Here is a 10,829-nt window from a genome sequence, read left to right as displayed (position 1 = left end):
ACGACAGCCGTTACACATTTAGCATCACTACATCAAGGGAAATATAGTATTCCTTCTAACAAATATATCTACATATATTTCAGAAGGTTGTGTAACCCTGGAAATGATAAAGATTCATTTAAACATATGTTTTCCAAACATAGCTTGTCCAAAAAAGTGGTCTCTTGGCACAATTTACCCCAGGTATGGGGTTAGTTGAGCATACCCAGTGCAGGGTAAGTTGAGCTGCCTTGTGGTATGTTGGTGATGGTGTCCTGTGACAGTGGGGGATGGTATGGGTAGGTACAATTTTAATTCATGGAATGAGGGTGTGGTATATTGTATATCTTAAATGTATGCCTACATTCAGATATAGAGCTCTCTGTTAAATATTACTTAGCCTTCCATTTCTTGACCAGTTGTCTGGGACAGGGATGTTGTTTTCAATGTGACAATTGATAGGCAAGTTCTCTGCATTTGAGATGACTAGTTAATCTTGTCTCACAAGACATCAAGTATGGGCAACATTTTCCCTGACCATGTGACCTGACTCTAACCCTAGTTACAGGCTATAACTAGGGCCCAGAGTCTGGTCAGGAAAAACTCATATGGACCCAATTGAAATTATTGGAGTGAGATATTGGATTTAGGTTAGGTAAACCAGTCTATATATGGCCATGATTTTATTTCATCTGTGTGTCAGGAAAATACATAAGCCAGTCAAATGAGGTGGCATGACTGAGCTTTATATCAATATCTTGTTAAGTTATGAGTTAAGCATGTTACCCTAATAACCTTAGCTGCAAGTGCATGATATGATTGAACTATCTCGGACAATATGAAGTGAAAATATTGTCTGTGAAAAATATGTCTGTAAGAGGTTTGGATTTCCCCAGTACAAGGAACATGTGTTCCCAGTACAAAGAATGTGTATGTGGAAAGTTTTAGAAATATCAGTCAGCTGATTTGCATCAAGGGAGTCAGTCAGCTGTTTGCATCAAGGGAGTTCAGTTCACTTGAACTAAGGCATCATGAGTATTCAGTCAGTGGCATGTGTGTCATCTTTGTGTATATATTGATACAATGCTGTGTTGTTGGTTGAATGTTCTCTGAGATCACATTAAGATACGGTGCTAATTGATACTGTTTTGCATCGCGCACTTCTTTTCACTGGCCTACAAAAGACAGTGTGTTTTATTGACCAAATATAATTGAACAGATGCACTGAAAATAGGGATCCTAGGGTTCATGATTTATAGAATCTCTATGGGTGTGGATTCAAAGTTATGTTCAAGCCCAGATCGAACTGGTAGTGTGTTTCATGATGGAGAAAACCTTTCTCTCTGGTGTGGCTATTGGTCTATTTTCAAAGCAACATTCAATCTAAGGAAATCTACATTCTAAAACTAGCAAAAAAAGATGATAGTAAGTTGTATACTGATTTTCATACCCAGAATGATATTTACCATTTAAGTCCAAGGACTTGAATATAAAAAAGCAATAATGGATACAAGAATAGAACACCAAAACTTCAGATACATTTGATAACGTTTATTTTACTCCACAGAGTGCTTCACTTTGATCCCCTGTTCTGGGCGGAGTTCCACACCTCCTCTCCGTCCTTCTCCATCCCCAGGTTGCCGTCGTTCCTCAACCACATGCGGCACATCTTGAAGACGTTGGCCTGAGTTTTGGTGTGCCACATGGCCTTGTCCTCCCTCTTGTACATGACAAAGTTGCACTGTACAGGCGGGGGGCATCTCTTTGGCAGGTGATGTCGGAGTTCCACATTGGCTTCCAGCCGTAGATCACAAAGTTACCATCCTCCTATGGAGACAGATGGAAATGTAGAGCTATATTGATCAGAGCTTGGCCCCTGAATGTTGATAATGAATGTTGTAACATGAAAATCTACACTGACTAAGAACACTTTAAGAATCTGCTTTGTATATAAGTTCTAGACACATACTTTACCTGGAAGCAGGCCTTCCACTCTTTGTTATTGGACCACATGTAGTCTCCCTTACGCATCTCATCATATTTGAAGATGTAGTTCCTGGACATGATTCTGAAATGACATAGGATGTAGTTAGAATGAGAATATGGAGCATTCCATATTGCTTTTTCTTAACCCCAAAAACAATTACCAAAATTCAAACAGTGAAGAATGAGCACACTTCTCACAGCCCATTTCAAGTCTAGTTCCCTCCTAACAGTAGTTTTTACATGCAAGTAATTTACTGTTTTCTTACAACCTCCCTCGTCTCTTTAATACCTGTAACTATGCAATGGTCAGAGGAATCTACTGACAGAGAGAACCAATGTCAAGTGGAATCAAAGACCAATAACATGTCACAGCTAAGGAGGCGACAGATACAGTACATAGCTGGAAACATAACATTGATCATTAATGGGATACTTACAGGCTGGATGTGGCTGTGGAGGAGACGAGAAGACAATGAAACTAGTAAGTGAACAATAGGCAACATTGAGCTGAGGGAATAGGGTGGTTTTATAGTCAGGGAATAAGGGAGGATACCACAGAGAGGACAAGAAGGTTCAGTTTTAGAATTATATTCGAAATGTCACACATTCCTCACAAAAAAATCATACCCAGCTTATTTTATCCAAATAGCACCCAGACAGCGTTTTTAGTATAAGAATATTTTGAAGATAAATACACAACACAGAGGATGAGAGGACTAAAAACTAGAGTATTAATGGTCAATAGCAAATTGTAAATAGGAGTTGGGTTTCAGTTCAACATCTGTTCAGAATCTGTGGAATGTCACTCCTGAACTCAGAACGACGTGTGCTACGTGTGCCAGGTTTTCATTGGTCTGTACATTGAGTTGGAGGCAGATTATTTGTTATTTGGCCATTGGCAAAGTTGTACTGCAAGGACTTCTGATTGGTCAACCCCAGGCTAGGTTGGGGGGTTATAAATGGCATCCTGTTCCTTTGTTCGGTGGGGAAAAGCTGAGGACAGGGGAGACTGAACATCTGAACATCTACCTCCCAGCATAACATCTTGATTTGTCCTCTCTGAATAAAGCTATTTTACTCCCCCTGATTTGCATTTTTTTTTTATTGAAGAATAACATAAATTGCTAACACTTGGTGCCGTGACCCGGATTAATTGGTCTGAACAACAACAAGAAAACGTATCAACTGTGTGTTGATCCAGAAGAAAGAGAGAAGGCTGAGCGTAACCCACTTTGGGGAGTCAACTCCTAATCTCCTGATTGATGGCAGAATTGCTGGATGAGTCTAGACCAATATCATTTTAAAAGGATATGTATGAGTGATATGTATCTGTGATGTATAAGTGTTCAAGTCCTTTGTAAAATTACAGTTTAGTCCTTTGTTACTCTATTTAAAGGTTGGAGTCCTTACTCTATTAAATTGTTGGAGTCCTTACTCTATTAAAAGGTTGGAGTCCTCTGTTTTTGGTGAAACCTTCTTGTTGTATAGAAGTGAGTTGCTAGCAGTAGCAATTTTTACACGTGTGGTTAATGTAATCCTTGTAAGTATTCAACAAGCTTTGAGTGAACATAAGTTATGGGTAGCCAGGCCCTACAAAAACTATTTGTGTTCTAGAAGAGCTTTCAGTCCTCAAAAGGTGTAATAAAAAAAAAAATATATATATATATATATATATATATATATATTGGGATTAAATAACTATACAGTGTCTTGCAATAGTATTCATCCCCCTTGCCGTTTTTCCTATTTTGTTGCAATACAACCTGTAATTTCAATTGATTTTTATTTGGAATTAATGTAATGGACAAAATAGTCCAAATTGGTGAAGTGAAATAAAAAAAGTAAAATAAAAAAATACAATTAAAACTGATGAAGGCCCTAAATAATATCTGGTGCAACCAATTACCTACAGAAGTGACATAATTAGTAAGATTGCACACAGGTGGACTTTATTTAAGTGTCACATGATCTCAGTATATATACACCTGTTCTGAAAGGCCCCAGAGTCTGCAACACCACTAAGCAAGGGGCATCACCAAGCTAGCGGCACCATGAAGACCAAGGAGCTCTCCAGGTCAGAGACAAAGTTGTGGAGAAGTACAGATCAGGGTTGGATTATAAAAAAATATCAGAAACTTTTAACATCCCACGGAGCACCATTAAATCCATTATTAAAAAACGGAAAGAATATGGCACCACAACAAACCCGCCAAGAGAGGGCCATCCACCAAAACTCACTGACCAGGCAAGGAGGGCATTAATCAGAGAGGCAACAAAGAGACCAAATATAACCCTGAAGGAGCTGCAAAGCTCCGCAGCAGAGATTGGAGTATCTGTCCATGGGATCACTTTAAGCCGTACACTCCACAGAGCTGGGTTTTAAGGAAGAGTGGCCAGAAAAAAAAGCCATTGCTTAAAGACAAAAATAAGTAAACACGTTTGGTGTTATCCAAAAGGCATGTGGGAGACTCCCCAAACATATGGAAGAAGGTACTCTGGTCAGATGAGAAAATTGAGCTTTTTGTCCATCAAGGAAAACGCTATGTCTGGCGAAAACCCAACACCTCTCATCACCCTGAGAACACCATCCCCACAGTGAAGCATGGTGGTGGCAGCATCATGCTGTGGAGATGTTTTTCATTGGCAGGGACTGGGAAACTGGTCAGAATTGAAGGAAAGATGGATGGCATTAAATACAGGGAAATTCTTGAGGGAAACCTGTTTCAGTCTTCCAGAGATTTGAGACTGGGATGGAGGTTCACCTTCCAGCAGGACAATGACCCTATGCATACTTCTAAAGCAACACTTGAGTGGTTTAAGGGGAAACATTTAAATGTCTTGGAATGACTTAGTCAAAGCCCAGACCTCAATCCAATTGAGAATCTGTGGTATGACTTAAAGATCGATGTACACCAGCGGAACCCATCCAACTTGAAGGAGCTGGAGCAGTTTTACCTTGAAGAATGGGAAGAAATCCCAGTGGATGTGCCAAGCTTATAGAGATGTACCCCAAGAGACTTGCAGCTGTAATTGCTGCAAAAGGTGGCTCTACAAAGTATTGACTTTGGGTGGGTGAAGAGTTATACACACTCAAGTTTTCAGTTTTTTTGTCTTATTTTTTGTTTGTTTCACAATAAAAAATATTTTGCATCTTCAAAGTGGTAGGAATGTTGTGTTAATCAAATGATTACAAACCCCCAACATATCCATGTTAATTCCAGGTTGTAAGGCAACAAAATAGGAAAGATGCCATGGGCGTGAATACTTTCGCAAGCCACTGTATAAACATAGAGATATATATTAAACAACTTTTGACATTAAGGTAATGTTATTGTTAAGTGAGAAAACCACTCTGGAAAAGGATGGTACAGCTCTTCCGGATGTGAACATGAAACAGATTTTAAATTCACTGTCTTGAACCATTTCAAAGTAGAGCTGGAGACACGGGTGAAAAAGTCAGACGTGACCCCCACCTGTGGCTTCTCTGTTCTCCAATTTAGCTATCCTCACACTGAGTTGTGCAAGGCAGATCAGGTTTCAAGCATCTGGTCAGCACTGCTTGTCTTTGAGTCAACAGATTCTGACAGCAGTGACAAATAATGTCTTAGGCCGACCAGAACACAGGCTGTAAAAGGGAGTAAAGACAAACTTATAGTGACAGTAATCACACATAAATCAGCATCTCCAAAACAGTTGGATTAATGGTCGAAAACTTTTAAGCATTCACGAGACGTGGGTATTAGAGTAGTGCAGGTTCCGAGTGAAACCAACAACATTATTTGTCTGTATGTCATTATTGCAGGATTTCTGGTCACTGGCAACGAGAATGTTGGAAAAGAAAGTGGCCAGGAGGAGAAGGGTCCGTTTACTTCTTAGGGCTAGGGTCTCTTTTTCTCAATTTCTGCCTGACTGACGTGCCCAAAGTAAACTGCCTGTTGCTCAGGACCTGAAGCCAGGATATGCGTATAATTGGTACCGTTGGAAAGAAAACACTTTGAAGTTTGTAGAAATGTTAAAATAATGTAGGAGACTATAACACAATAGATATGGTAGGAGAAAATCAAAAGAAAAACCTTACATGAATTTTTTTTTGAGAGAGCCCATGCTCTTACAATGGAAAGTATAGAGGCATACTGAATTCTAGCTCCCAGGATGCAAATCCTATGGCTTCCACAGGGTGTCAGCAGTCTATGTTCAAGGATTCAGGCTTGTAACTTCCAAAACGAATAAGAAATATGAGTTTTAGTAGAAGGACACAGTCTTGGAAATGTGTATTTGGGCGTGCAATGAAGACGCACCTGCTAAAAATCAGTTTCCTATTGAACATACTTCTTTCCGTAAGAAATATTATAGTTTGATTACATTTTAGGGTATCTGAGGAGTCAATAGAAATTTATTTTGACTTGTTTTAACAAAGTTTAGCTGTAGACCTGCTAAAAATCAGTTTCCTATTGAACATACTTCTTTCCGTAAGAAATATTATAGTTTGATTACATTTTAGGGTATCTGAGGAGTCAATAGAAATGTATTTTGACTTGTTTTAACAAAGTTTAGCTGTAGATTTTCGGATTCAATTCTCTGCATGTTGAACGAGTGGATTACTCAAATCGATGGCACCAACTTAACTTACTTTTTGGGATATAAAGAAGGATTGTATCTAACAAAACTACACTACATATTATAGCTGGGACCCTTTGGATGACAAATCAGAGGAAGATTTCCGAAAAGTAAGTGAATATTTAATCGCTATTTGTGAATTTATGAAACCTGTGCCCGTGGAAAAATATTTTGTTGTGGGGCATGTCCTCAAACAATCGCATGGCATGCTTTTGCTGTAATGGCTACTGTAAATCGGACAGTGCAGTGAGATTAACAATAATTTAAGCTTTCAACCGATATAAAACACTTGTATGTACCTAAATGTTTAATATCCATCATTTTTATGATTATTTATTTGAATTGTGCGCCCTCCAGTTTCACCGGAAGTTGTCCCGCTAGCGGGACGCCTAGCCCTTAACCTCTTACATCTAGACGTTCCGCTAGCGGAACACCTGCTCCAATATCCAATGATAGGCGTGGCGCGAATGACAAATTCCTCAAAAATACAAAAACTTCAATTTTTCAAACATATGACTATTTCACAGCATTTTAAAGACAAGACTCTCCTTTATCTAACCACAATGTCCGATTTCAAAAAGGCTTTACAGCGAAAGCAAAACATTAGATTATGTCAGCAGAGTACCAGCCAGAAATAATCAGACACCCATTTTTCAAGCTAGCATATAATGTCACAAAAACCCAGAAGACAGCTAAATGCAGCACTAACCTTTGATGATCTTCATCAGATGACACACCTAGGACATTATGTTATACAATACATGCATGTTTTGTTCAATCAAGTTCATATTTATATCAAGAAACAGCTTTTTACATTAGCATGTGACGTTCAGAACTAGCATACCCCCCGCAAACTTCCGGGGAATTTACTAACAATTTACTAAATTACTCACGATAAACGTTCACAAAAAGCATAGCAATCATTTTAAGAATTATAGATACAGAACTCCTCTATGCACTCGATATGTTCGATTTTAAAATAGCTTTTTGGTGAAAGCACATTTTGCAATATTCTAAGTACATAGCCCAGCCATCACGGGCTAGCTATTTAGACCCCCGGCAAGTTTAGCCTTCACCAAAATCAGATTTACTATAACAAAAATGTTATTACCTTTTGTTGTCTTCGTCAGAATGCACTCCCAGGACTGCTACTTCAATAACAAATGTTGGTTTGGTCCCAAATAATCCATCGTTATATCCGAATAGCGGCGTTTTGTTCGTGCGTTCCAGAAACTATCCGAAATGGTAAATCAGGGTCGCGCGCATGGCGCAATTCGTGATAAAAAAAATCGAAATATTCCATTACCGTACTTCGAAGCATGTCAACCGCTGTTTAAAATCAATTTTTATGTAATTTATCTCGTAAAAAAGCGATAATATTCCGACCGGGAATCTCCTTTTCGGCAAACAGAGGAAAAATCACAAAGACTGGGGCAGCCAGGGCACGCGCCTAAGCCCACAGTCCCTTGATCGGCCACTTGAGAAAGGCGATAATGTGTTTCAGCCTGGGGCTGGGATGACGACATTCAGGTTTTTCCCGGGCTCTGAGCGCCCATGGAAGACGTAGGAAGTGTCACGTTAGAGCAGAGATCCTTTGTAAAAGATAGAGATGGCAAAGAAGTTCAAGAAATGGTCAGACAGGCCACTTCCTGTAAAGGAATCTCTCAGGTTTTGACCTGCCATTTGAGTTCTGTTATACTCACAGACACCATTCAAACAGTTTTAGAAACTTTGGAGTGTTTTCCATCCAAAGCCAATAATTATATGCATATTCTAGTTACTGGGCAGGAGTAGTAACCAGATTAAATCGGGTACGTTTTTTATCCAGCCGTGAAAATACTGCCCCCTAGCCATAACAGGCTAAGGGAAAATGGAAACAGGACAACAGCCCCAACGACACAATGCTGATACAGAAATGTAAGAAACTCTCCGGCTCAGCAACCGAGTTTGCTGGATGCTGTGGAGGAAAACTAATAGACCCCCTCTTACGTTCCATCTCAGCTGGTGTACATATGAAATCGGATGGGATATATGTGAACATGATGTTTAACAACTTTGCAGTAGATTTTTTTGTAGATACGGGTGCTGAAGTCACTGTATTGCCCATATCTCATGCAAAACATACATGTCCTCACTACACGGGCGAAGAAGATGAGAGCGTTATGAAAGGAACTAGACACGGACACGAATGATCCATTGGTAGTTTGTTGTAACCAAGTATTGGTGCTAACCGTGTGTTATTGGATGCTAGCACGCTAGTTAGCTACGGCGTCATAGGATACGGTGCACTGGGTGGGTTTCACGGAAGAATACTGTACCAAGTTATCTAGCTAAATAAACTAAGTTTAAGCCTATTCCTGGAAACATTGAACCACTGTAGTTTACATCAATTATAATTTCTAAAGTGGAAGTTGGAAAAGTTATATTTGAGTGTTTCAGTGAATAGTTAGTGAGGGAGGCCCTGCTCTCTCGCTTCCCCAGTTGTTTAGTCAATTTTCATTCCAATCTCCTTTGCATTAGCGTAGCCTCTCCTGTAGCCTGTCAACTATGTGTCTGTCTATCCCTGTTCTCTCCTCTCTGCACAGGCCACACAAACGCTTCACACCGCGTGGCCACTGCCACTCTAACGTGGTGGTCCCAGCGCGCACGACCCACGTGGAGTTCCAGGTCTCCGGAAGCCTCTGGAACTGCCGGTCTGCGGCCAACAAGGCAGAGTTCATCTCAGCCTATGCTACCCTCCAGTCCCTCGACTTCTTGGCGCTGATGGAAACATGGATTACCACAGAAAACACCGCTACTCCTACTGCTCTCTCCTCGTCTGTCCACGTGTTCTCGCATACCCCGAGAGAATCTGGTCAGCGGGGTGGTGGCACTGGAATCCTCATCTCTCCCAAGTGGACATTCTCTCTTTCTCCCCTGACCCATCTGTCTATCTCCTCCTTTGAATTCCATGCTGTCACAGTCACCAGCCCATTCAAGCTTAACATCCTTATCATTTATCACCCTCCAGGTTCCCTTGGAGAGTTCATCAATGAGCTTGACGCCTTGATAAGTTCCTTTCCTGAGGATGGCTCACCCCTCACAGTTCTGGGTGACTTTAACCTCCCTACATCTACCTTTGACTCATTTCTCTCTGCCTCCTTCTTTCCCCTCCTCTCCTCTTTTGACCTCACCCTCTCACTGTCCCCCCCTACTCACAAGGCAGGCAATACGCTTGACCTCATCTTTACTAGATGCTGTTCTTCTACTAATCTCACTGCAACTCCCCTCCAAGTCTCCGACCACTACATTGTATCCTTTTCCCTCTCGCTCTCCTCCAACACTACTCACTCTGCCCCTACTCAGAAGGTATTTCGCCGTCGCAACCTTCGCTCTCTCTCTCCTACTAAAGCCACTTTCTACCACTCTAAATTCCAAGCATCTGCCTCTAACCCTAGGAAGCTCTTTGCCACCTTCTCCTCCCTCCTGAATCCCCCCCCCCCCTCCCCCCTCCTCCCTCTCTGCGGATGACTTCGTCAACCATTTTGAAAAGAAGGTTGACGACATCCGATCCTCGTTTGTTAAGTCAAACGACACCGCTGGTCCTGCTCACATTGCCCTACCCTATGCTTTGACCTCTTCCTCCCCTCTCTCTCCAGATGAAATCTTGCAACTTGTGACGGCTGCCCGCCCAACAACCTGCCCGCTTGACCCTATCCCCTCCTCTCTTCTCCAGACCATTTCCGGAGACCTTCTCCCCTACCTCACCTCGCTCATCAACTCATCCTTGACCGCTGGCTACGTCCCTTCCGTCTTCAAGAGAGCGAGAGTTGCACCCCTTCTCAGAACCTCGGTCTGACGTCATTAAAAGGTAATTTACCACCTTCACAAGTGCAGTCTCAGTGCTATGATGGGGTCTAAAACTAGACTGAAGAGTTTTGTGTACATTGTTTGTCTTCAGGAAGGCAGTGAGTTGCTGCGCAACAGCTTTTTCATTTTTTTTTTTGAGGAATGGAAGATTCGATATAGGCCGATAGTTTTTATAATTTCTGGGTCAAGATTCGGCTTTTTCAAGATAGGCTTTATTACTGCCACTTTTAGTGAGCTTGGTACACATCCGGTGGATAGGGAGCCTTTTATTATGTTCAACATAGGAGGGCCAAGCACAGGAAGCAGCTCTTTCAGTAGTTTAGTTGGAATAGGGTCCAGTATGCAGCTTGAGGGTTTGGAGGCCATGATTATTTTCATCATTGTGTCAAGAGATATAG

General features: G+C 41.2%; 1 pseudogene across 1 annotated transcript; it reads right to left on the bottom strand.

The window, feature by feature from the left end:
- Nucleotides 1-1,515: 1,515 nt before the first annotated feature.
- Nucleotides 1,516-2,875, bottom strand: LOC145862263 (B-type lectin plumieribetin-like; annotated as a pseudogene). The gene is made up of 3 exons (XR_014381565.1): nt 2,403-2,875; nt 1,954-2,047; nt 1,516-1,806 (listed from the first exon to the last, which is right to left on the bottom strand). The product of XR_014381565.1 is annotated as a B-type lectin plumieribetin-like (transcript).
- Between the last annotated feature and the right edge of the window lie 7,954 nt (nt 2,876-10,829).

The sequence above is a fragment of the Salmo salar genome, chromosome 19, assembly GCF_965601325.2.
Source record: "Salmo salar chromosome 19, fSalSal1, whole genome shotgun sequence".
In the NCBI taxonomy this organism is placed as follows: domain Eukaryota; kingdom Metazoa; phylum Chordata; class Actinopteri; order Salmoniformes; family Salmonidae; genus Salmo; species Salmo salar.
The sequence above is the reverse complement of the archived record's forward strand: the minus strand, read 5'-3'. Positions and strand labels throughout refer to the sequence as shown.